Source organism: Triturus cristatus, chromosome 1_1, assembly GCF_964204655.1.
Source record: "Triturus cristatus chromosome 1_1, aTriCri1.1, whole genome shotgun sequence".
In the NCBI taxonomy this organism is placed as follows: domain Eukaryota; kingdom Metazoa; phylum Chordata; class Amphibia; order Caudata; family Salamandridae; genus Triturus; species Triturus cristatus.
Genome location: NC_140579.1, coordinates 312,438,173 through 312,465,678, shown reverse-complemented (window position 1 = coordinate 312,465,678; position 27,506 = coordinate 312,438,173). Strand labels below are relative to the sequence as shown.

General features: G+C 47.7%; 1 protein-coding gene across 1 annotated transcript in view; it reads left to right on the top strand.

The window, feature by feature from the left end:
- Window positions 1-27,506, top strand: part of LOC146870166 (A-type voltage-gated potassium channel KCND3-like) — a 301,965-nt gene that overhangs the window by 56,843 nt on the left and 217,616 nt on the right. Inside the window, exon 2 of the mRNA XM_085629432.1 lies at window positions 16,343-16,435. The gene's annotated coding sequence lies outside the window, so the exon portion shown is untranslated. The remainder of the gene's footprint in view (window positions 1-16,342; window positions 16,436-27,506) is intronic.

Below are 27,506 nucleotides of genomic sequence, written 5' to 3'. Positions count from 1 at the left end.
TGCCACTACTGCCGTCCGCACCGCACCGCAGCTGCGCCCCGGACCCCAGGCGAACCGTCAGAGTGCCACGAGCACCCGGGACAGCACGGGGACACCTAAAACGGCCCAGCACGGCACTGCCCCCCCGAGGTGTACTCGCCTACACAGGTGGGGAGCGCCCGCATACCGGCGGGTCCTGCAACAACGAGCTGGCCACCCCCCCCACCCCCCCATGGGAGCCCCTGCCATGGCCCCTGTACGAGCTCCCGGGACAGGGCGGGGGGGGGGTCTACGCTGCACTCACCGATGCCAACGACGCGCTAGCCCGACCAGGCCTGAGGATCCCAACAACAAGACACGAACTTCACCGAAGTTAAAACCACAACTATACAGAGACGCAGCATCCGGTGCTTCAAATAGCATAATAAGCTTCAAACCCGGCGCCCCCAAGAAGCCAGCACATGGTGCGGTGGCCCCAGTCGCATCACCCTAAATCCGGCCCAGCCGGGGCCTCCCACACACAATCCAAGAGCTCTACGCTCCACCAAGGCTCTCGCTCTCATCCCAACAACACTCACCGGGATAACAGAGATGACGAACAACCCGGAAACAACCCGCCGCAAGACCCCGAGGAGCGAACGGCGTCAAGGCGGACGAGCGGACAAGAGGGCGAGGACGGGGCGGGGACAGCATATGTACCCCCCTTTGCTCCTCCCCGCCGGAAGCAGCTACCTGTCTGGGGTCTCCCTTGGTCAAATCCAGGGACACGACCTCCCACCCCTGTGCCTTCCTGTGGCACTAAGGCGGCCGCCCTCAAAGGGGCGGGCCGCTGCGCAACCCCCCCCGGGCAGCCTTACAAGTGACAGCCATCCGAGCCGCGATGTTCTGCTTGAACTATTCGTCGTCATGCTCAACGCCGAAGTGAGCGATTGCAAAAGCATGCTGCGGATTCGTTCGCACATGAAAGTTCATTGTAAAGGTCAGTGACAGTTTTAGGAGTTGGAGCTAGTTCGGGTACCTCGTGCCTGCCTTCCCTTTCCTGACTTCTGGGAGTACAGAAGTGTCGGAGATCGAGCAGTGTTCCCCGCACGCTCTGACTGGCACTCACCTAGTTTAAGGTGGCCTGGACTTAGCTGCCAGACTGTAGGTGGCTGCTGAAATGAAGGCTTTGTGGCTCGATGCGAGAATGCGCTCTTGTTTGGAATGAATGGAATGACGCGTGATGCAGACCCCTGATCATTTCGCTTTAGGATTTCAGAATTGGACTGCACAGGGAGAGAGATGGAATGGCGTGTGCATATGTTTAGGGACGTGTGTGTGTGTGGGTAAGGCCCGCTTTGTGCCTTGTGTGTGAAGATGGAAAAAGGAGGTGATAACAGCTGCAGCAACAAGAGGTACTGATGTCTAATCTCAAAAAGAGTTATAATGAATCTATTGTCTCTGGACATCGGCCGCTGCCTCTTGCAAGGAAACACAAGACGCATTTTTAACGTTTCTAAACACACGATTCTGCATCAAACCGAGTGCCCACATAGAGATGGGTGTTGATTTGTTTATGTGTCCTGTTACCTACTCTGCGAGGGAGGGATGGTGAAAGCCCTTTGAGCGCTATGGGCGTTGCGCGCCTGACCTAAGAGCTGTCCAGAAGGTCACATGTGCACCACACTGACCTGCAGGGGTCTCATGGCGCTGAAAAAACAATCCTCCCCTTGCGAGCGGGGGGATGAGCTCTCCCAAGGAAGGGCTACAATAAAATAAACCAACACACCAGAGGCCCGCAGGACCCTGCCTGTGGTGTTGGGGCCCTAGGCCCTCATGCTAGTAATAACTGACGCAGACACATACTTAGATGGTGGGTTAACTGGCCACGAGCACGTGCGCTCGGCCCTTTTATTAGCCTAGTCACCTGACCCAGTGACGTAGGTGGTGGGTGGGTGTAAAGTGTAGAGCATACACTTTCTGAACACTAGAACGTGTCCATGCAAGGACACTACATTCCTCCCAATCTTTAATAACAAAAACCCGGAGTCCAATGTCCAACCTAGGGGGGAAAAGAAATATATATACAGACGTAATACAGTGACTAAACTTCTGCAGAGTCGCTCACGCTTCAGCAGCCTGGAGTCACAGACGATGTTCTTCCTGTCGCGGACGATGTTCTTCCTGTCGCGGGCGATCACCAGTTCACTGTGGCACCAGTCATGGGTGCTCGATGGAGTTAGTCTGTTTGACGGCTCTGCCTTGAAGTTGCTCTCACAGTCTTTCTTCGCTTTACTTTCTTGGCGACAAACGCAGTTGTTGAGTTCTTTTGGTTCAGCGCTAGATGTTGCCATTTATCTTTTTTTAGTCCAGTCCTTTTCTTTATCTGTGGCGTGTGTTCTGTTTTGCAGAAAGACGGGTTATTCGCAAGACACCCCTCTTACCAGGATGCCCCTCTCACAGGTGTTCCCCTGCCACGGGATATCCTTGAGGCCCTCTTCCTCAGATCTGGCCTGGGTTCAGTGTCCTGTATCGTGTTACTCCCATGCCGATAAGTACGGGTGCGGAGGAGACGGCAGGTCTCACCTCAGATGCCGCAGTCAGACCTGGAGGGTGGCTGTTGGCTCCTGTCTTTAGCACGCGAAGTCTTCATCCTCCTGAGACCTTTGCTGAAGGGCGGCTGATGACCATCTCTCGTCACGGGGATACTCTCTCTCACCGGCATCCCTGAGGCCTTTGCCCCTGAGTCACCACGGCTGGCATTGACCAGTGTCCGTGTAACCCCAAAGGTGGGTGTTTCGAATGGTCCGGCCTGCTCACCTCTGCAGATCCCAGGTGTGCTGAAAGCATCATCAAACAGATGGTCTTTTCTCCGTGCCACGGGTGTTCTTCAGGACTTGCGCACTGTGTTCTGACGCTTGTCACCTTCCTTGTCTTTGAGGTGTGAGTAGTCTTGCCACACTCTTCTCCTTGTCCTCTATTTCTTTCTCCGTGAGGCTGTCATGTCACTCTGACTTCTTCTCCTTCTTACAGTGGCAAACGTGCCACTCAGACATCTTCTTTTCTTGTAGTGGCAAACGTGCCACTCAGACATCTTCTTTTCTTGTAGTGGCAAACGTGCCACTCAGACATCTTCTTTTCTTGTAGTGGCAAACGTGCCACCGCGATGTCTTCTTTCTTCTTAGTGGCGGACGTGCCACTCTGGTCTCTTCATCTCTTCGCTTCACGACCTACTCTGGACCGTTTCTGTTCTCCTCTTATCTGGCCAGGCTTCTCCATGCAGCGCGCGCACTCTGCACGTGTTCCCCCTGGTCTTGTCCTCGTCCGAGAACACTCTCTTCATCTTCCTCAGCATTCCGAGTTAGGGTCGTGACCTTCTCTTCACCTTCTGCTTTTCACCAGTTACTTTGGTTGAAGTTCGTGGGGCCATACTCATGGTCCGCTTCGTTCTTCTCCTGTTCACCAGTTACTTTGGTTCTTCTTGAGCTTCTTGGACCACTTGTCGGTCCGCGCTGCCGATCACTGGCAGGATATCTTCGGTCTTGCGTCAGACCTCTTTGTGCAACTCCTGGCGAGTCGGCTTCTTTGGGTGCGACCATGTGGCAGGTCGGCTGGGCCTTTGTGGTGCGACCATTTGGCTGGTCGGCTTGACCTTTGTGGGGCGACCGTTTGGCAGGTCGGCTTGGCCTTTGTGGTGCGACCATTTGGCTGGTCGGCTTGACCTTTGCGTTGCGACCGTTTGGCAGGTCGGGTGGGCCTTTGTGGTGCGACCATTTGGCTGGTCGGCTTCACGAGGTGTGTCGCGTCGTGTGACTACCTTTGTCCGCTGCCTTGTCAGGCGCTGGTGCGTGCTACTCTTCGTACCGTCGTGGTACAGCTTCAGTGTAGCGTTGCTCCTAGTATCATGATCATTTGATGTGGTGGCTTCTTGGCGCCACTGGGTGTTGCTCTGCATCCTTGGCCGCCAGTGTCGGATACTTGCTGCGCCCATCCTCTTCAGTGGGTTCCTCTCCTGTGGGCGCTGCAGTGTACCTTCCGCGTCCGGCGTACATCTGCACTGAGTCCGTTTGTTCTCTCGAGGGTCGCTCCACTTGATGCGGCGACAGCGCAGTCCTCGCTGGGGTGGATGTGGCTTGACACCTTTTCTTCTTTCTTCCTTATTGCTGTGGGATAGCGCTGCATCCCTGTGGCACACCTTCTCTTCTTCCTGTGCTTCTGTCGCGTTCCTGCGCTTCAGGCACATTCCTGTGCGCCTCCGTCGCACTCCCGTGCGCTCACCTTCGCGCAGCCGTCAGACCTTGCGGTACGTGCCTTGCTGCCTCTTCTCCCTTGCGCTGCGAGCCGTCGGTCTCCTGTGGCTGCTGTATTCACTTGGCTTGCTGTAGGCTTGTTGATTTTCCTCTTGCTGCAGTACTGCCAGTGGCCACTGGGTGGCAGTGTTGCTTTTGTTTGGCTTCAGCAGCAACCTTCTGTACTGCCAGAACTCTATCCCTCGTTTTCCTTTTCTCCATTTCCCCAGGCTCCGGTAGAGTGCAGAGGGCTGGAGGGGAGCTGGAGCCAGGCAGACCAGTGGAGTCCAGATGAGGCTGGAGCAGTGGAGTCCAGGACATGGCAGCAGGTAAGTCTTTTGTTTTTTTGTATTTAAGTTGATTGAAAGGCAGGGGGCACAGGCATTGCAGAGAGGATGAGGCATCTTTCTATGGGCACTTGTTTAGTGAGGCGCAGGGGGCACAGGCACTGCAGAGAGGATGAGGCATCACCCTATTGAGCATAGGGGCAGTTGGTGCTCTCACGCAGTGTTTTGTTCATTAGTGGCAGCGCTGGCTGCGTGCTGCTCGTGGGGGCTCTGCTGGAGGCCCTGTAAGGTAGGACACATCTTCATGGCCGGCAGCGGCCATTCCTTACATTTAGGATCGCCCTCATGCGGGGTAGGCACCCGCTGGTAGTGTCTCTATTTGTTCTTGTACTGTCTTTGCCTCACGGGCCAGACAGGTCTCGCGCTCCTTCGCGGGTGGGCTCCGCTTTTTCCTCAGTTCGTCCCGCCCCCGCAGCAGGTCTCGTCGCTTCACCGACCGCGCGGGGGGGGCTGCTGGTGCCGCTTCTGTTGTCCGTCGCGGGTGGGCTCCGCTTGACACTTCTAATTCTCCCACCCCCGCGGCAGGTCCCTTCCCTTCACGGACCATGCGGGGGGGGGGTTTCGCCGGTGCCGCTCGCTTCTCAGCACGGGGTGGGCTCCCGCTTTCGCTCTATGCTAATTCCGCCCCCACCGCAGCAGCAGCGTCACAAAACTCACACGCTGCGGGTGGGGGGGGGACCGTCACGGCATCCCTTCAGTCGGCGGGGTGGGCTCTCGTCCGGCTTCCTCGCATGGACTTCACCACACGTGGCCGTTACTTCTGGTGCGGCTCCTCTCTGTTTGGCCGGCGGGCCTCTTGTCTCCCGCGGGTGGGCTCCGCGTGGATCGCTGCCCCTTGGTGGGTCGCGGCCAATGCGGGTGGGCTCCGCACGGTCCGCACTTCCTCTCCTTCACCGGGCAGGTCGCGGCCGATGCGGGTGGGCTCTGCACGGTCGGCACTTCTCCTTCTGGGCGCTTCTGGGCACAGCGGCAGGTCGGGGTGGGCACCCGACTGCCACGCTTCCCTTCGGGGGCACAGCGCCCGCCCGCAGGTCGTCGCGGCGGTGCGGGGTGGGCACCCGGTCACCGCGGGGCATGCTGCAGGCTCTGCTCGCCTGGCTGACTTCTCGGCGCGTCGCGCCTTCCTGTAGAGGGGGGGTGACCTTAGTGGGATCACTCCTCTCCCCCTCACGAACGGAAGGGCTGCTGCGGCACGCTGGGGCTCACAACCCTCGTCGCCATTGTGGTGTTGGGGCCCTAGGCCCTCATGCTAGTAATAACTGACGCAGACACATACTTAGATGGTGGGTTAACTGGCCACGAGCACGTGCGCTCGGCCCTTTTATTAGCCTAGTCACCTGACCCAGTGACGTAGGTGGTGGGTGGGTGTAAAGTGTAGAGCATACACTTTCTGAACACTAGAACGTGTCCATGCTAGGACACTACACCTGCCCTGCTCACCTCCCATCCTAATACTTTACACTGCCTCTGTGGGTGCTTTCTCCCACCGGAGTCTAAACATCCAGTCATAGGCTCAAGGTGGCATGACGTAACATTGAGGGTCCCAAACAGTGGTGAGGGACCCACATTTCACCATCAGACATTCATTTCACAGGTTACCTGGAGAGGATGTGGCAAAACCACTAGGCGGCTGATTTCAAAGCTGGGTAATTGGGTTTGAGTCTCGGCAGGGATGCGCAACACAGTGTGATTCTGGGCAAATCACTTAATCTCCCCTTGCCTAAAAATGAATGTGTCCATCTGTAATGCAACCGGTGCTTATGTAAAGCGCTCTGATGCCTTCGGGTGGAGTTCACGTTATATAAAACTGCAAAAAAATACTTGGTAGGGGGCCTCGTGCTGCTTTTGGGGAGCATTGAAACAGATGACGTAGTATAATAACAAAGAGCCTAATTCATAAACAGCCTCTGAAGACGAATAACCAGTAGGCGCTTTATACAGCGCTATATATGAAGCTCTGTGTGTTCGCGGTGCTCAGTGTGCCTACATGAGACAGTGGAGACCTGTGGGAGGGACTTATGAGGCCAGGATTGAGACCCTCGCCCAGGGTCATATATGTAGGAAAACGAGGCCGCACAAGGACGTCACAGGAGAACGTCCCCGAGGGAGTAGAGCAGGAACACGAAACTGAAAGACAACACACCACACTCTCCAACATGCAGCAGTCACGAGTGACGACCCCTCAACGAGGAGAGAGGAGTGAGGCAAAGACAGAGGCTGGCAGAGTGTGGCTGCATCAAGGCAGAGGCCTCGTCCTGGACCGAGGTCTAGAAGACATAAAAAGAAGCACTTCGACAATCTGTTCAAGGTCACCTACCAAGGGTCAAAGGTCAGCTGCACATGCGATAGTTCAGGAGCACCCCCTGCAAGGAAGGCTAAGGGACTCCTAAGGGACGAGGCTCGGGTAGGATTGAGCACCCGAGCATTTTTAATGTGTGAATGAATTAATGGATGAATGAGTTGAATGAGTGCAATGTGTCTGTGGGAACGGATAAAGTTGGAAGAATGAAAGTAAGCTAGAGTGCCTTTACGAGGGATCGCATAAGACCATGTTACGATAGTAATTAAATTACCGCACTAATACTGTTCTTCCTTCTACCAAATTCGCAAACATTTATTTTGCACGAGTGCATGCTTGGGAACAACGCGAAGGGCCAGAATGCGAGGAGCCGCTGTTTGCGGAATTTGTTTTTTGCACTGATTTTTAGCACACAATATAGCACTAAGTGCCGGGTTTGCAGAATTCCTCCTAATTTTGCAGTTTCCCCAAAAGTTCCCGATAATATGCAGATACAGATTCTGCAATTTTTCATAAAGTTAACCCAGTCTTTCCTCAGCCGACAAAATTAACACTACTGAGTTGGGTTATATTACTAATTATCTGCAGCAAGTGGCTGTTGCAAAAAGCGCTGCACAGAAAAAAAACTGTTGTAAGAAGAGGGGTTTTCTTTATAATGTCGCTCTACATCACCGAATGTTTATTTTTTCTTTGGTTAGAGACCCCCAACACGTCTCCTCCTAGAAGTGTCAATTGGTAGGCACTTTAATAGGGCAATAAATGTTTTTTGCTTTTGATTGGGGGGATTGCTGGCAGTAGGCAAAAATAATATTGTGTTTCGTATGTGGGCATTGCATGTCTACATGCGTGCTTGGCGGAAGGTTAAGTTGTTTCTGGTTTTGAAAACGAGTTGCACTTGACGCCTCAGTGGTATTTAAACACAAAGCTCTATTGGGCATTCGTGTACATAGTTCTGTGAGTGTATGGCTACCATAACCGTCTGGCCTGTGCCTTTCGTTGAGGTCATTTGCAGGATTGACTGTTGTGATTGTGTTTCCTGATAGTAAATGAGAGTAACATAGAAGGGTTCGGCAGTAGAGGATGTGCCTCTCTAGCCTGGATGACAGGGGGAGAGAGTGATGGTAGTAAAAGGGAGGGGGCGGCATTTTTCAATTCTCGCCTAGGGCGGCAAAACACCTAGAAACGGCCCTGAGAATTGGCCTACTTTCGAAAATGCTAAACGGATAAACGCGTTTGTTTCTTCTTGTCATTTTAGGTTCACGTTGATCGTTTTGAAAAATGGAGTGATATTGTAGAGCACTCAGGGGCCCAGTGTATGAAACCTATATTTTCTTCACAATCCTCTGTTTTGGGAAAGTCACAAGCCTTGCACTTGATACAAATAATATAGTAAAGTGGATTGGAATTCCAATGTGAACATTGTGATTTCTTGAGAAATGGAAGAAAGAAGTGTTGATGAAGGTGGTGCCCCCGCTTCCATAAGTTCAAACGTACTCAAATATTGGAAGGCTACAGACCCCTTAATCAGGGGTGAACCACTCATGCTGGGAAAGATGTCTATGGCTGGCAGATTCCACTGCCCGAATGATGACCATGGACATCAGGGAGGAGACTACGGTCCCATGGCCCAAGGAGATGTCTTTTTCACTATCTGGCGCTTTATTTGGCTTTGTACCAGAATTGCAACAACCTGTCTGTTTCATGGGACAGGTACTTGCAGTCCCTACATTTTGAGAATGCCTATTCAGAGATGAACGTTTACCTTCTGGGGAATCACAGCTGAATTTGCAGGAGGCATCATGCCTCATGAATATTGATAAGGCAGAATTATTATAAATCTTTGTGACTGGTCTTGTTATATCTGTCACTGAATTGACCAGGTTGCAGGTTGTTTATTTATTTATGATATGCACACCATGAACTGCAATGTATCTAGGACCTAAAGAGACTCCTAGCTAGAACAGAAAGATATAAGAATTGGCCGAAGAGCAGTGGCGGCAGGCACGGATTGGGGGAGGGGGATAGCGGAAAGGGGGGAGGGGATTTAAAACAGAAACATAAAAAACGTACCTGATAGCTGCATCTCTCCTCCATCTCTCCATCATCGTCTCTCCCCTGGGGCCGGAACAGGAAGCACCCAAGTTCCCCTGAACAAATCACAATGCTGTAATGCAGCGTTGTGATTGCTCTGAGTACCGTGGTTCGGCACTCAGCCCAGGAATGGGAGCCTGGGCATGTTCTCCAGGCAGGCTGTAATGCAGCCTGCGTGGGGAACATGTAAAGTGCGCATGACGGTTTGGCTGGACCAAGAAGGCCAGCCAAACATTCATGTGCACTTAGAGTAGGCAAACCCCTCCTCCCCCTGCTCCTCTGTCATCGGAGCAGCCCCACCCTGCCCACAGACCTGCCTCAGCAGGAAAACATAAAATGATGATAACCTCACGTTTTTATCATTTTATGTTTCCTTTATTTCACTGCTGCACAGGAGGAGTAGCTGCTGCTGAACAGCCGACCTTTTTTTTTTTTTTTCAGAAAGCAGTCAAGAATTTAATTGAGTGGGGGACAGATCTGGAGTCTGCATCTGAAGACAGAGAATCTTAAATCTCCTTGTGACTTGAATTTGGATCTTGGATCAATCAAAAGAAAGAGGTCACCGCAGTGGACTAAGTAATTGGGACAGAGCAGTGAGTTCTTAGGGGATAAATAAGTTGAGGCACCAACATAGATATTTGTGTGTCAAGATCAGGATGTTAAGCTCACTCCTGCTGATACTTTAGGCCTATGCAGATCCTGCATCAGGTGGATGTTTAAGCCATAAAAATCAGGACAGCAGCATGTTACATACATTGAAGCTGTGTCATTTCATAGTCGATGAACCCTCAAAGAAGGACATTTTCATACTCAAGCTTGAAATTCTGTAAGGCTCAATGACCAATGGTTGAGATTAAATGGAAAATAGTGGAGAACTCTGCACATTGACTCAGTTTGAATTAACATTCCTTGATTGCTTGGTTGTTATGCCCACAGACACTTGTCTAATCCATGACATATGTTGTACTCCTTGTGTTGGATAAACATTTGATTATGAACAATACAGTGGCTGAAAACAGCAACGTTAACTTGAGAGTTGATTATTATAGTACACAGAATACCAATTTAAAGAACTCTCTGCTCCTTCAGTTTCAAAATTTACTTCAACATATTAGCTTCTGTCACCTAGTCAAAGCTGACACAGTTAACCCATAACTAAAAATAATGTAATTGTGAGAAACCAGACCATTTTGCAGTGTCCGGCCACTTTTTGCCCCTATTTTGACTACTAGGTGCTGGTTTTCTGATTCTGATTGTGCCTTGGACTCTGCTGAGCTGACCCAGGGCCTATGCTCTGATTAAAAGTACATGGGAATTAGGTATAATTACAATTGGTACTGACAAACTACCTGTAAGTCCCTAGCATATGGTAGGACATGTAGGTTTAGAGGCCCAGTAGATTTAGTGCACTCACGTGTGCACTGCAGTGGTGCTTGCTGTCATTTTAAAAGCCAGCCCTTCCTACCAGGCTGCTTTTAAATTAAAACTATGTCCAAATTCGACTTTGGAAATAAAGGTACTTCCAAAGTCCTAAACGACTTGATTTTTACATATACGTCACCCGTGAGATCTAACCTAGGTGCCCCAGGGGTAGGGTGACATGTTGAGATAAACAGGAGCATTATAAAAGATGTTTTATAATCACTGGGGATGGAAAAACTACCGATTTTGTTTTCCCCATTGTAGTGCATTAGCTCCATATGCTAACGTAGGGAGACTTCATTTAACATTAATAAACTCTAACTATTGACAGGTTTGAGCTAAAACAATACGTTAAAGTATGAACATTATAGTTGCAATAAATCCAGCAACTTGCCAAGGTTGGATTTATTATAATTATTACAGAAAAGATGTCATAGAACTTGCTTTTATGATGTGCCTGAATTTAGCCCTGTTGCAGCCTCTTCTGATTGTCCAGCCTTTCACAGGCTGAACCAAGCACTCTTGATTAGGTGTGAAGTGGCCTGGGCTGAGACTAAGGAGACATCTGGTGGGGGGAGATTTGCTGCTGCAGCAGAGCAAAAGGCAGGAAGGGGGCTGGGTAATCAAACTGGTCTTCAACGGGAGAAAGACTGTGAGGACAGGAACCAGTTCCACCCCACTCCCTGCATTCCAAGCCAGATGGGAGCCCAGGGAATTGAATTAGCAGAGAGGCGTTTAACTGTGGTGTGTTCATTGTGTTACTGTAGGTGTGTGTTGCACAAATACTTTACAAATTGCGTTTTTAGATAAGCCTGTCTGCTCTGCACCAAGATAGAAGAGGGTGAGCACAGTTTATCTCATTTGAGTATCTAGCTTACCCTGACTAGAATGGTGGGTTCTGCCTGGCTTGGGTGTATACCTTAAGCCAGTGGTTCAGTGGACTTTTAAGGATTGCCAGGTGCATTGTGGGTCTTATGATCCCAACTTCCCAAGAAGCAACTCAGGGATTCTGGAACCTTTGATTAGTGTTGTGGACCCTTCAAGAGCCCAAAAGGACATTATGGAAGAAGATACTGAAGTTCGATATCATTTGGAGAATTCTTTTGAAAAGGCTCCATAAGTTGACCAACCCGCCGACGTCGAACTGCGACCCAACCTAAAATTCAGGTTCACCTCGCTAAAAGCTCTAGAGTGCCAAGACCCCCTGGATTTCACTGAGGCCTTGCGCTGAAACAACCTGCCGTCACTGACTTGCAAGCTGGCCTGGCAAGGACCCTTGCTCTAAGTTGACAGAAAAAGCTCCAACAAAGTGACTAAGTCAGAAGTTAAAAACTTGACCAGGCTGTACCGCTCACTGTATCCTACCTGTTCTCCATCTCGGTCGGCCTAGAACTTTGACTTTGTCCCTGTACAAGCACGACCAGATATCCCAAGTTGGCACTTTTGTCTTTTAGGCACTAGAAAGTATTTATTCTTTAAAAATGTAAGATCACTGGTTCCCTACATTGGATTTTTGACGTTTTCATGTCATTTTTATCATCAAAATATTTCCTATGTTTATAAATTGGTGTTGGGTTTTTAGTGTGTGTTGTGTCTTACTTATTTAATGTATTGGTGTTTTTAAATGCTTTACAAACCTGTGTCCTAAGTTAAGCCTGTATGCTCACAGCCACGCCACCAAGGTTTGAGCAAGGATTCATTTATTGATAACTTGACTGGATCTTATTTGTGATTGTGGTGTTATTACGAGGGGTGGGTACCTACCTGCACCTACTAGTAAACCACTTTCCAACAGTAATGTATTAGTTTGTTAATATCACCTTTACATGAAGTGTGCATTACATGTTTGTTGTGTTGCTTCCTAGCAATGTATTTCTTTCTTTTTTCTGGATAGAAGTATGTAAGGGTGTTTCTTTGATTCTCTTCCTTGACCTACACACAAACCAAATGCCCCCCACCCCTTTCCATCTAGGCCTCAAAATGCATCTTCCCAACCAGCATAAACATCTCCAGATTAAAATTGCCACTCAGCAACCAGAGGCCGACTGGCATTAAGAAAATGTGGGAGAGTTCCGCATTTGTATTTGACTGTGACAGGCAGGTAAGGCTGGGGTAGGAACAGTCGGGCAGTGGCGGTGCGTCCATTAAGGGCGCTGGGGCGTTGCCCCACAAGCCGCACGCACCGGCAGCTCCCTCGGCGTCGCAATCAATGTCAGTCACAGTCAGCATGAACTCGGACTGCCCACCCCCTTCAGATTCTGAAGTGGGAGGGCGGTCCGACGTCATGCTGCTGAGTGACTGACATGCAGCAGACCAGGGGTGGCGCAGAGTGCACAGCAGGCAGCAGTGCGCATGCTGGGTGAAGGAGGCGAATTTTCGCTCCGTGCCCAGTCATGCGCACTACTGTCTGCTGTGGCTGGCGCATGCCCCTTAGGAGAGCGAGGGTTGAGCAAAGGCTCAAACCTCGGTCTCCTAATGGGCAGGCGGGCGGTGAGTCACCCTGCTCTAAGCCAATGCTGGCGCTGCTGGAGCAGCGCTGCGTCAGTATTGGCTTAGAGGGGTTGCCAACCAGTGCTGTTCAATCATTAGAAGAGGCGCCAACGGGAACCCCCCCCCCCACCTCCCCCACCCCCGGCGACCTCCTCGTTGGCAGTGATGTCGCGGCTGTTCCTGTTCTTTGAGGAGCGCGCGCGGGACCCCGGCCCAGGAGGAGCAGTCAAGCAGACCGGTAAGTTTCTTTTCTTATAATTTATTTTTAAACGTTCCTGGCCCCCAACCCCCCTCACCCTCCTCCGATAGTACAGCTCTCTTGCTAATCAGCAGTGCGAGGTGCTGACAGGGCCTGCCATGCTGAGTCTGTACACGGGGTCTGCCTGGGGCTGGGGGCCCCCTGTGGGTCTGCAGTGAGGAGCCCACCCGTGCCCCCCATGGACTATGTCCGGGACGGGACCCGGGCAGCGGAAAACTCTACCGGAGGCGGAGGGGCAAACATGTACATAGACAGGCGTGTTTACTTTCCTGATTAAAGTGGTATGCGTGGGGCTGGAGAGAAGCTGTGCCGTTTGAGCAGTGCCGTGCTTTTACAAAACAGCACCTATGCCCTGGAAATGGTACTCGTGTTTTGTTACTCCCAGACTCACCCAGTCCCACCCTCCGAGTCAGGTGATGTGTGGTATAAACAGTGGCGGTGCGTCCATTAAGGGCGCTGGGGCGTTGCCCCACAAGCCGCACGCAACGGCAGCTCCCTCGGCGTCGCAATCAATGTCAGTCACAGTCAGCATGAACTCGGACTGCCCACCCCCTTCAGATTCTGAAGTGGGAGGGCGGTCCGACGTCATGCTGCTGAGTGACTGACATGCAGCAGACCAGGGGTGGCGCAGAGTGCACAGCAGGCAGCAGTGCGCATGCTGGGTGAAGGAGGCGAATTTTCGCTCCGTGCCCAGTCATGCGCACTACTGTCTGCTGTGGCTGGCGCATGCCCCTTAGGAGAGCGAGGGTTGAGCAAAGGCTCAAACCTCGGTCTCCTAATGGGCAGGCGGGCGGTGAGTCACCCTGCTCTAAGCCAATGCTGGCGCTGCTGGAGCAGCGCTGCGTCAGTATTGGCTTAGAGGGGTTGCCAACCAGTGCTGTTCAATCATTAGAAGAGGCGCCAATGGGAACCCCCCCCCCCCACCTCCCCCACCCCCGGCGACCTCCTCGTTGGCAGTGATGTCGCGGCTGTTCCTGTTCTTTGAGGAGCGCGCGCGGGACCCCGGCCCAGGAGGAGCAGTCAAGCAGACCGGTAAGTTTCTTTTCTTATAATTTATTTTTAAACGTTCCTGGCCCCCAACCCCCCCTCACCCTCCTCCGATAGTACAGCTCTCTTGCTAATCAGCAGTGCGAGGTGCTGACAGGGCCTGCCATGCTGAGTCTGTACACGGGGTCTGCCTGGTGCTGGGGGCCCCCTGTGGGTCTGCAGTGAGGAGCCCACCCGTGCCCCCCATGGACTATGTCCGGGACGGGACCCGGGCAGCGGAAAACTCTACCGGAGGCGGAGGGGCAAACATGTACATAGACAGGCGTGTTTACTTTCCTGATTAAAGTGGTATGCGTGGGGCTGGAGAGAAGCTGTGCCGTTTGAGCAGTGCCGTGCTTTTACAAAACAGCACCTATGCCCTGGAAATGGTACTCGTGTTTTGTTACTCCCAGACTCACCCAGTCCCACCCTCCGAGTCAGGTGATGTGTGGTATAAACATGTCCTGTAAATCAGAAGGTTTGCTTTGTGACTGCCTGCCTGGCACTCACCATTTTCATCTTCAGGCCAGAGTTTGTTTGTGTTTTTTAAACTTGTACGTTTACACTCCTACGCTGTGCTGGATGCATTATTCATGCTATATGCTTAGTCTGTGCTTTGAATCCAGCTCTGTAGATCGAGTAAACTTAAACACTGTATTTTGGTTTGCAAAAAGGCGAAGTCATGGGTATAAAGAGTTTAACATTTTTCGCCTAGCTCAGCTCAGACTTCTTTCTGAATAGTTACTTTAAACTTAGTAAACGGGCTACAGGAAAGAAATCACTTAAATGCTGCAACACTTTGTTTCTAAACATATTTTCATTCAAAATGGCACTAAGCTTGTGTGTTGCCAGTTGCTGTGTTAGGTTTTAGCGTTGTGACTTTCTTTTTAAAGCTAATAGCGTTGTATAATTCTCGTTGTTCATGCTTGCGGGTCTGTGTTGGGTATAGTCTGTCACAGTGTCAGAGCGACTGAATGCCCACAGCCTCCTCACTCAGCCCAAATCTTCTGACAGTGTCTCGTGCAGATTTTGCACATGTGGGTTTAGATTAATCTTGTGTGCCTTTTGGTTTGTATGTACTTCACTTGTTTTGTGCTATTTGGAGTTTATTTAATTTACTTGTACATCTGTTAACTAGTTTCTGTCTCCTCTTTGGTATTATGTAAGTTTGAGTTTTTGGTGCGTGGGTGTTGTTGTCATTTTGGTGGATGTGTTCCGTTTCGTTTGTACGTATACCATTTATTGTGTTTGGTAGCTGCTTATCTTTATATTACAGACGGTACGTGTGTGTATGTTTGTGCCAGTTGTTCTTTATGGCATTTAATATGTAGGTGACATTTAGCGTTTCGGAGTGTCTGTGACAATTTCCGTATTTGGGCCTGCCTTTTGTTTGTATTTGATGTCCACGTTCTGCTTGCTGCTGAGTGTGTGTGTGGTATTTCGGGTATTTCTGTTTCCATGTGTATACTCCGTGTGTCCTTTATTTTATGATTTTCAATTGCCCATTGCGTTCATCTGGGCATGGAGCATCCTATGTTTGGGGTGTCTGTTATTTGAAAGCGTGTTCTGTTTAGTGTATGTATGGCACTTCTATTTGTTTCTAGTTCTCCCACTTATCTACTGCTCTAGTCTCTGTGCTGCAGCTGTCTCTGTGTGTGGCACCAGTCCTAGTCACAGTGCTAAAGCGGGCTCTATGTGTGTTTGCAGCTCTAGTCTCTGTGCTTCTCAACTTTGCTTGAAAATGCACTATTTACCCACTCTTTTTTCAAAATGTTCTCGGGGGAGAATCCTCCCGAACACTCTTAAGAGGTTCAGGCTCACTCGCTTGCCATGGTGCACTCTGACAGAAAGTTTACGCCCACCACTTTCAAATGTCACCAGCCGCCACTGCAGTCGGGTACCACTTGGGCTGCCTGACTTGTGACCAGTACAGCCAAACAGCTCACACCAGCCTTTTGTGAAATGTCTATTTTGTCTTTAAAGTTTTTTTAGTGATGTAATAAAAGGCAAAAATCTGTTCAAACATTACTGGCACTACTGGCCGAAAACCACCCTAAGCCCCTGTTCAAAGCATCTCTAGAACCACCAAGCAAGCGCGAAATGGATGCCTTCTGGTGATTAAACTGACTTCATGCCTGCTCTTGTTTGTGTGTCTTTTCAGGGACCTACGGAAGAGGAGAAGCAGATCAGCAAGTCGTCCTCGTTAATAGAGAGTCAACACCACCACCTGCTGCACTGCCTGGAAAAAACAACTGTAAGTAGCCCAGCACCGACCCTGCCCCGGCCGGCAGCGGCTCGGACGCTGCAGAGAGGCTCCCGATAGCGCCGGGGCTGGGTGTGAGCAGTGCCCCTTCGCAGCCTAGCATGTCGAGAAACTATGGCTGCATGCCTCTGCAGCAGAGCAGCGCCTCTTAGTGCCTAGAACAGTGTGAAGCTCTGCAGTGCAGGCAGCGCTCCAAGCTGTAACCACTTTCCGCAGCCTGACCTCGACATTTACCAATACTCCTTGGCTAAACGTGACTTTGAGAACTGAATGTAAAGCCCCAGAAAAATGGGCAAAATTAGAACCCAATGAAACACTGTCAACCACTAAAACACTCAAACTCCCAGCCCAGTTTGGGGAAAGGAGCGAAGACAGAGGGTGGTCGTATTCAGACTTAGTCAACCTCCATTAGGCACGCCAAGAGCTACACAAAGCCTCTCACACCCCTAGTGCACCTCTTCACAAAAAGCGAACTAATCACATTTCTGTTCGAATGAAGAAAACAAAAACAGGCAGCACACACACACACATTTCCCGATCCCTCTGGAAGACAGGCTTCCTTTGTGGTTCAAAGCTACATACATATATAAGACGTAGACGGTTTCCGCCTTTTGACGGCTGGTTCAGACGAGGGCGAAGAATGAAAAGCTTTTCATTATCTAAGCCAAAGAGGGCGACGCATCTCTCCCGTTCTCCATGTAATGTCAGCCAATGGAAACATGCGTGGGTCCATTTAGAGCTCAACATACATGTATCAGACAGATGTGAGCACGAAGGGGCACCTTCCTGAGGCACACACTTTATACCTCTCCCACCATCAGTGATGTGAAAAACAGGCTCAGTTCTTTTAGCGTACCCATGGTAGGCGTTTTTACAGCTGTGTATGGAATCTTTCAATGTAACATCATTGGCTACTGAGCTGTAGCTGTTTCTCCGTTTATTCACTGTGAATGATTCGACAAGACGCTCTTGTTTAGTCCACTGTAGCCTCAGGTGCTCATTATATATATTTTTTAAAACCAAAGAATCAGTTATGACGACATGGTGATGGTGGAAGTCATCACAAGTCAAAGGGCGAGTGATATCAGATCACACAACTAACGAAAACACATTGAAAACCGACCATACATCCATATTTAAGGATATGTGTAGATTGGGTGAAAGAGGAGGATGTCAGGGAGGAACATGTAATTAGCATAGCATCTTTGACACAATGATGTCACTCAATTAGGCCTCTCACACACGCCCAATATGCAGGGTTTTGCCTTTGGCTTTTAGTATCAGCCAGTGAACCAATATGCTCCTATTACCTTATCACACTTACAGTGACTGACTCCAACTTTGACCAGTCCAAAAGGTCAACCAGGGCCCTCACGTTGCCTTTGCCTTCATCTTGTTTTGGCTCTATCGGCCACATTTGCTAGGGCTGGAGTCGGAAGAGTAAATCAGTCCAGCTTAAGTAATGCTCCAGTTACTTACTGGTAATCTTCATTACTTTGAGTATCGTCTTCCTTACCACTAGCTAAACAAAGTGAGCTTCAGCTCCACACCAGAACCCTCCAAAGCAAAAAGTCAGCCTCCCATGCCTCCCATCCCTTCCCAACATGGCGACCCTTATCACCCCTGACATCTATAAGAGGAGAGTCGGCCCATCCCACAGCCTGAAGAACTACAGAGCCCTAAGAACAAATGAAGCCGATAGCACACAAGGGAGGGATGCGAACTCATGTGGCGAGGAAGACAATACTCAGAGTAATGAAGATTACCTGTAAGTAACCGGGGCGTTACCTCCTCTTAAGTCCTCCTCACCAAATGCTAAACAAAGTGAGCATATACCCAAGCCAAGAGGCATCATAGTAAACAAAGAAACCAATGATAAGGAGTAGCTGCAACAGAAGTAGGATTTAATCCAGAGCAGCAAAACAAACGGATCAAACTACATAGGCACCATGACAAAATACAACAATCACAAGCTGGAGGAACCAGCCTAGAGAACAGCCTCAGCAAAACCCCTAGCAGGAGGACCACCCAAAACCACATGAGGCGGCCATTGCCCATAAGCCGGTAAATTACACCGCAAGATCAGCACTGGGCATAACGGTGTAATCAGCGCACAGTAGGCTGCAGACGACAGGAAGAGCCGTCCATATTGTAGCCTGATTGCATACGCGGCATTCCTCCTATTGACCCTTGGCTCGCTATTGCAGACCCTAACCAAAACCTGCCATGAAGGGGAAATGGGGAAGGAAAGGGGAAGACCCCCACGCACTCAGGCCCGCTAGGGCAGGGCCTCCACCCAGGGATCCATGACCCTGCTAGACCAGGATACCGAACTTACCTCACAGCACACTTGGAGAGTCAGCGCAGAACTAAAAAAAAACAGATTGTGGAATGGGCCGACTCTCCTCTTATAGAGGTCAGGGTTGATAAGGGTCGGCCATGTTGCGAAGGGATGGGAGGCATGTGAGGCTGACATTTTGCTTTGGAGGGTTCTGGTGTGGAGCTGAAGCTCACTTTGTTTAGCATGTGGCGAGGAAGACTAACGAGGAGGGAATGGCCCGTTCAGACATCAGCAAAGGATGATGTGAGGGCTAGACTAATGAAAAGGTCAGTCACTGGAAGAGGGGTAGTTGTCAGGGCCAGGGCATACATTCAGTCCCATGCTCCCACAAGCCTCACAGAGGTACAAGTCGAGATGCAGGATGTTTTCTTATTTTCTCATTTACACCCCCTTCAATTCTGTTATATGTTGTCCAGTGATGAGGGGTAAAGGTACCACCATCACCACACGGCAGAACTCTTGTGAGGTTTTCTACTACTGCGAACTAAGAAAGGGCCTCTTTTTAAAAAGAGGTACCCTACCATCAATTACAACTGTCATAAAAAGTCAAGTTTAACACGGTAACATTATGATTTTGTAAACAAATCCTACCTCTAAGCAAGAAGTATGTCAGGTGAGCACTAACTACTCAAAAATCACCTTTTAGAAGTAAAAAAAAGAGGGGGTCGGCTTCCTCGGGGCACCGCCGTCTTGGAGCCCAGCCGCTGCATGTAATCACTTTAGTTTTCACCATTCGTTTTCTGCGGTATAAAACATTCAACTAAGCAACCTCCGGACGCGACTAATAAGGCAGTAAAGTGCCATCAAGGGATTTTGGTGACATTGTTAAACTAGGAGAAATCAGGTTGAATGATGTGGATTATATCCAGAGGCCCCAGGTGGCATTTTATGGCCCTCATACGTATCGCTGCTGAGAATCAGTTTGAATCACCTGAACAGGACACGCAGTTTATTAATACCCCTGAGGCGCTCTCTGACTATCACTCAGCATCAGCCCAGGATCCCAGTCCATTCTGACCAATAGGAAATGGTAGTATATTATTCCCAATTCTCTCCCAAGTTCGATAATGTTCCTTGTTAGACATTAGTTTTCAAGTCAAGGTGACATGGCGCTGCAATTCTCCCACACATTTTCTAGTATCCTGTATTCAGTTATGAGAAGTTCCATTCGATCGCTTCATGTGTGATTAGAGCCGTGTTAGGGTATGGTGAACAGTGAAGACAGACTGCATCCAGGGAACAACACAGCTCTCACAACCCCCAAGGTTGCCCCGTATGGTTGACTTCTGTCGAAATTAAAATATTTTACTTTAAATTAAAGTAACATGTTACTCTACTTACCCAACCAGGACATCCCCCAGTTGGAGGAGATGTTAAGTAGTACACACTTTTCTGGCCCATGTTTTACCAGACACTCGGCCACACACAAAATCTGACATGTTGTCCCGATCTTTTATAAATAGGCACTTTTATTCCCATATTGTCGGTCCCTCTTTTTGCCTTGTTAGTCTTAATATCTGAGTGCTGAGGTTATCTTCTGTCGCCCTCATCTTTCTGTCTCACACTCTCTCACCCCTCCATCCTCATTCCTACTCATCCTCCTAAAAGTTCTTGTTCCCATCATTATAGGCCTTCATTAAGTTCTCTGCACTGATGGCTGTGAGGCACTTTCCACAAGACTTGGCTTGATTCATTTGCTAATACCTTTGGCACCATTTTCCGAATCTGATAGAAACGTGGCCTTCTTTCAACATATCTCAGCTCAATTGTTCCTAGGTACATTTTCTGCCCATTGATTAATGTGGGAATAATCATATTTGGGGTATCTATGACTAGCATTTCCCAAAGGAATGTTTATTCTACAATGTAGCAAAACGTAGGAACAGAGTTACAGCAAACATGGTATTTAGCTAGGATTTCACTCGGAATAGGCTCTTTTTCTGGTTTGTTTCAATCGAGCCAATAGCTTTTGGGAAATGTGTGGTACAAAAATGTGTGTGAGCTTTAAATTGTTAGGATTTTGTATATTTCGCGCATTGGTTTGAGAACTGCAAGTTGAAAGACATTTTTGAGTGTAGCTGATTTTCCTATCCACAAATGATCAAGACATGAACAGTTAAAAGTCCGTTCTGGAAACCCAATTATAAAACAAAATCTTAGGTGATTCATTAATGGTTGGAGACAGGGGGAACGCATCAACCATATGGTGCATGAATGGACATCTCAGAAGGACAACATGCCCATATTTGCAAATAAAATTTAAATGGGCACACAAGACTTGAAAAAACAATATAAAGTTCTCAAACCGCAAAAAAAAAGATTTAGGAAGAGATAAGCATATTATTAAACAAACATCATAGAATAGGTTTTCGGGTCACTGTGACAAGGTAACCAGAAGCCACATCTTATGGCCAAAGCCCCTGGTGCATGCCTGAAGGCCTTATGCCATAAGCTTGATGTCAATGGGGCGTGGTCACAGAGTGTCCCCTTGGCTTTGATTGCTGGCAATGCTCTGTGTTGAGAGCCCCTGTACACAACTGGACGTCTTGCACAGTGGGCTTTAAGGGTCATGTGCAGATCCCTCTAGCTTTAGGTAGGGTTTGGGCCTTAGGCCCACTTTCCACCTAGCTAGGCCGAAGACCTTGCCCAACAGGTTGATCATAGATGCAATCAGTGTGCCGATACTTCGGCACACAGCCAAAGAGCAATTATTGTGGTTTCTTGCTTTGGTCACTTCACACAATATATATAGTTAAAAATGCTGAAATTCACGAATTATTGTGAGTAAAGCACCAATAAATACCTAATCTCAATTGGACCTATCCACTAAGATAAATATGGTTGTAAAGACATGTTTTCAACCAAATGTACCTAACATATGACTGCCACAAATTCACTAAGCAATTTTTTGTAGGCATAAGCCCATTATGGTGATATCTACCATGACTGTGAAATTCTTCTCGTCCATAGTCCAGGGTAGGAAGTGGTTGTTCCAAAGCCTCGTTAGCCTTGGAAGTTTGTGAACACCCAGAAACATGACTGTTTGTTGGAGATTTTCTCTAGCCAAGTGCTGGTGGAACTCCTCCACCCCCAGATTTGATGGGATGTGGGTGAAGAGGTTTCTCCATGGAGAAAAATATTTTTTACCTATGGAAAAAAAATTGCATTTGCACAGAGGATCCAATTAACCCTGTGCACAGTTCTCCACCAGAGAAAGCTCAGCACAGCAGGAATAGGAAACTACTGGGAATGTTATACGATCTTCTCAGGAATACACATGGAACACTGCCTGCTGCAGCTTTCCTGGCCTTTTCCTGGAAATGTTTGTGAATTCCTTAAAGTCACAAATCTACACTTGCATGTAGGTGTAAATCTGTAAGTGCACCGGTCTCCTCTTCCCAGTTTCCCTCTTCATTGATCTCTGTGAGATAGGTTTCAGAATGTCTGAAGCTACATATATAGCAGAGCTGTAGCCAGTAGGTTGACTAGTAGTGTTTGCAAATGTGGATACAAAACATGCATTCCTTCACCGCTGTCTTCTGTCCTTACCACATATCCCACTCCTCACCCTCTCTCCTATCCATCCCTTCATACCAGTCACCACTTTTCTTTCTTCAATTTCCAAATTCAAAAAAATGCAACTATAAATTGATGAGAAATGGTAAATTGACAATCTGATCTCTATTGAGCACCGCCAGCTTACTTCACTTTTCTTCTGCAAATAGTTCGGAAAAAACAGACATAGTGCTTATTGAGGGCAAAGAACACATGTAAGTATAAGCATTAACCAAATTTCTGCACATATTTGACAGTTTATGCATATATTGCATTAGCGATTAAATCACTGTGTTTTGATTTTATTTTGTGGGAGGCCGTAATGCAGTAAAACTTCACCAGCAAGAGGCACACAATTGATGGATTTAACCCAGATCTGTGACCGGAGGAGAATGTTTGATTTTTTCAGGATCCCCTCCATCATCTGATCTTTTTGCACGTAAAACTTCACCAGAGCATGAAAAAATGAGTGACGTTACCAGCATCAAATCCCTAAATAGTAGGAATTGCTCTGGAAAAAATGCAGAAGTGTAGAGTAACACTGTTCATTGCCCTAATCTTCATTTTTGTTCGCTAAATCGAAAATGTGAGGTAATGTCCAGCAGGAATAGTAATCTCACTACCTCTGCTGGGCTTTATTCTCCCCTTCTTTGATCTCACCTTTAAAAGAGCCCTACACATTTTTTATATTTTTTATTAGATACCTTTGCACATTTTTGTGCGGTGGCAGGCAGTAACCAATGCTCCAACAATGCAAATATAGTGGGATGATGGCAGGATTACAAGCATCTCTAATAGCTTGTTATTTCATTGTGAAGGCCAGAGCACCCTAATCCCTCTCATATGTTTTTACGGGAAAGAGATTCACAGGGGTTTATTTACCAGTGTTTGGGACCTGCATAAAATACATTTCTTTAGGTGGCTAAAACCAGTCCTCATAAACATCAACCACACTTTGCCCACCATAACTCCATGCCTGTGCAGCTAGGATCATGAAGACTTCTTTCTGGTAGCAGGATCCCCTCCCCATCTACCACACAATATGTGTAACTTGAGTGTAGCCTGCACTTATTCTTCTTGTAGTTTCACAACTGATGCTACCTGTTGTTTTCATTGTCAACTCTATTTTCCAATGAACATACTTAAGGGATCAGTGGATGAGTCCCACTATGCCCCATAATTGTCTGTAAACAGCAGAACCTCTGCAGATGGCTCTCTTTTTTTTTTAACCTGGATTTAAGACTCAAAGAGAGGCGCTAGGAACTGACCCGTGCTCGGAGGAATGCCCTCTACTTAGCATTTATAATTCCAAATAAAAAGTCAACTATATACAACTCTGCAATTACTTCAAATGTCAACTGTGAAGCAAAGTGTGAAATCTATGTAAGGACATATTTTGTGAATTATCAGTGATCCAGGAAACAACGTTTTCACATCAATGTGAATTGAGCGCATACTAATATTTAGAAAGTTCAATGTTACAGTCAGATATTGAGGGGAGTGATTAAAATCAATGCAATATGATGTAAAGTAGTTTAGTAACCTGAACGGTCCAGCTACAGTATATACTCCAACCTTATGCTTTATCATCGTTTCGTGGGTGAAACCGTTTTACAAATGTTCCAAGCACAGGAGCTTGTGGAGCATCAGAGTGAACGTTTGGGCTGCTTATTCATGATCCTAATTCCAAAGACTACTACTCGTCCCAAATAAGCAAATCCCAAATCACACTTTGGACTGGCGTTAGTCACTCTTAGTGGTTCTGAATTGGTGTAAGGTGCTGATAAATCTGGCCCGTAAGGCACATGAAAATGTCTCTCTGGATTGCATAGAATCACTTTCGTTGGATGACCTGACAGCTTTGTTAGCAGTCTACAAAGCCAGTATTGAGAAGGAGTTTAGGTTCACACCAGATGATCAGAGTGATCAGAATATGGAAGTCACAGCCCTAGGAGCGTTGATCACAATGTTGATGGAGCTGCATAGAGAGAGGCTTTGAATAGACCTGAGCTCAGGGCACCTTAAAAAAACTCTAGGCTAAGTCATCCTGGACATACAGCTACTGATGTGCCAGGGCCTAATGCTTTAAAAGAAAGAACTGGTTTGTGGACAAAGCTTCATTGCTTGCTGAAGGGCAATTCAGATTGCCACACATTGAGTCGCTTCTTGCAGCCACAAGTTCTCTTTGCTAACTGGGTACCAGGAATTCATTTCTGCATGATCAGAAGCCACTTATGGAATTTGAGTGTCATGTGAACAAGCATGGTGTCCCGCACTGTCTCTTCAAAGGAGCTACAATGGACCCCCCAGCCTTCAATATAAATTGTTGGATAATGACTGTGGTGTGCACTGTACCCATAAGGGGAGCCATGATCTCGATAAAGATGCTTGCATGCCTTTTATCTTGACAACAGCTCATAATATACTGGCTTGTAAACAGGACTGGTACATGAAATAAGTATCTCCTTGATCTCCGTAATGGTTCTGACGTATTCTGAAGACTGCCTTCACAAGAAGAGGATTAAAACACCCCATCTGACACTTTCCAGGGGGTCAGAGAAAATTGCATCTTTAATGAAAAGCATCAGAACACCAACCTACAGGGCAGGTGCCTTTGTAGGATACTTTGGCCAAGGTATTATCAACACACGAAAGTCCAGGGAAAGTAGCAACAGTTCAGTACTGCAACCATCCTAGACCCAGACAATTGAGACATCTCCACGCGCAGTCTGGAAAAACCTGCAACAAGTCCACTCCTCCTAGGGGGAGGGGAGATATAGCAACAAAGCCTCTGATGAAATAGTGATATTCTCTGGTTAATGAGGAAAGGATTGGTCTTACCCTGGAACTGTAAGTAATAGTAAAGCAATAACCACCCCAAAGCTGAAGCTAAGACCATAGGCGGAGCAATGGAGAGGGCGTGCCTGTAGGAAAAGGAATGGAGACGGGGCTCTTGGTGACAGGCCTTCGCAAATGCTAGCGGAAATCTGAGGATGGAAAGGCAGTGAAGGTTCGGCAGCCTTGTCTGTTTAGCTTGGTCACCTAAATGAAAGCTACAGAAACAAAAGTTAGAAAACATGCACCTCTTGCAAGCATCCCCAACTACTGGAGTATCCCTTTCTATATTGAAAAAGGAAACTGGGCCAATAAGGCAATGTAAATAATATAGAAAAAAAGGAAAAGGTAAGGTAGGACCCTTTTGATGTAAATTGCACCCTATCAGGTGTCAGAAGTCATTTCTGAAAGCCCAGAAAATCATTCAACTGCCAAAGGAAGAGGTCACTCCTGTCCCGATAGAGTGCCTGGACTGGTGAGTGCGCCTTCACTGAATGGCCAAGCATCCCATCTGTGGCATCCCCGCCTGATAAAGGTAAAGGGGGAGAGCTCCACGAAGCCCAAGGTTCTCTCTCAGGTATCTCACAATCAGTACATCTGGCTGTAGAAGGAATCTTCTTCTCTCACCCCGGAGGGGGCATCCTCACCACAAATCGAGAAGGCTCTGCTGCCGATGAGCTGCTGGTTCCTGAGCTAGAGAACAGCATACAGCAGCACCCAGAGGGTGAGCCCAAGCGTGACCTTCTTAAAGGGGAGTACCCAAACCTGATATAGTCCAACTGGAGCAACATAGCGTCAGTCGCAGGGGGAGGCGTCACTGTTATAGCGCTGTGACAAGGAAGAGTGAGCAACTGTTAATGTTTCCTTTCCACTGCTCTCCAGAGTAATTGATTCTTCCCCCGTTCATTTACTCGACTCTATATTGAAATTGCTTGGAATTAATGAGCTCAACAAAAAAGCAGCAACCATTTTGAAGACTATTCAATCATCCTTAAAATCTTAACAATTCTCACTGGAAACATCCCAGCAGGGTGGAATGCTCCCATGGTCTATACTGAAAAACATGTCAGATTTTAAACCAGCAATTGTACAATGTCTCATGCTTAGAAAATTATTGAATTATTGTGCTTGTGCAGGCAATTTGCAAAACATTTTTCTAAAATGCCCAACTGATTCCCATTTGAAAAATGAATGCAAAGCACAACATCGCTCATGTAACCCTACATAGTAGCAGACAGAACAAAGGCAGGTAAATGTTCTTTCGAAAATGTACTACTGTGTACTGTGTAGCAGATGATTTCTGTGGTTATGCAATCCTTTCTCTTGCACTATTAATTGTCGTCTTTTTTTCTCTCATTAATATGCACTTCTCCATGTCTATAATGATTTTCTTAGGTTGCATTCTTAAACGAAAAATTGAAAAATTAACTCTTTCTGTGTGCAGACTTCTGTGCTTTTCAAATATACCATTGACATCGTTACTGGAATGAAAATAATGACGGCTCTTTAAACTGATTTGCAGAATATTTTCAGGTTACATAAGAAATCAAGATTTAGGAAACATGTTAAAATGCGCACTCCCCTCGATTGCGCTTAAAGCAGCAGGATACATGAAGGTGTCTAGTTGTAAAAAGGAGGAATTTAGTGAAAGATTAGGATCGCCTCGTTGTTATTCTGTCATGTCTTGAGACACCACCCTTAAAGAGTCCCCATACTTACCTTTGCTTCCTCAACAGTATTTATGTTCTATGTTTTGCAATGCTGATGGAATTCTCAGCTGGAATAAAGGTATGTGGCAAAACAAGAACATTTGTAAATAGGAAATATGCCCTTGTTCTGAACTAAAACATGAAAAAGCAGATATCACCTTTTATTTAAGGAGCCCCCAGCCCGCAAGGCTTTAGCAGTCAGCATTGTGCAAATGCTGCACGTTCTAAGTTATTGTTATTATTATTAGTAGTAGTAGCAGTATTAGTATTATAAGTAGTAGCAGTAATAGTTGTATTACTAACAATAATAATAATAATTAAACCGTTACTGTCATCATTGCATGAATCTGACTCTCAGCTTAGAAACATCCACATCACCTACGAAAATCAAAGTGAATCTGCGTTTTGGGGGGCTTTATACAAGGGATGTCATAAACCCGGTACCCCTAGGTGTTTTCTCGCAACGACCTTGGTCTTTGTACACCTGGAGTAGCTTAAAACCACGAAAGGACGAATAAGCACGCCCTCCAACGTACACCGCTTTATGATGACCAAATTACTCAATGAAGTGATACAAATATCTTGAATGTGCTGAAGTAACCCTGCCCCCACTCAGCAGGAA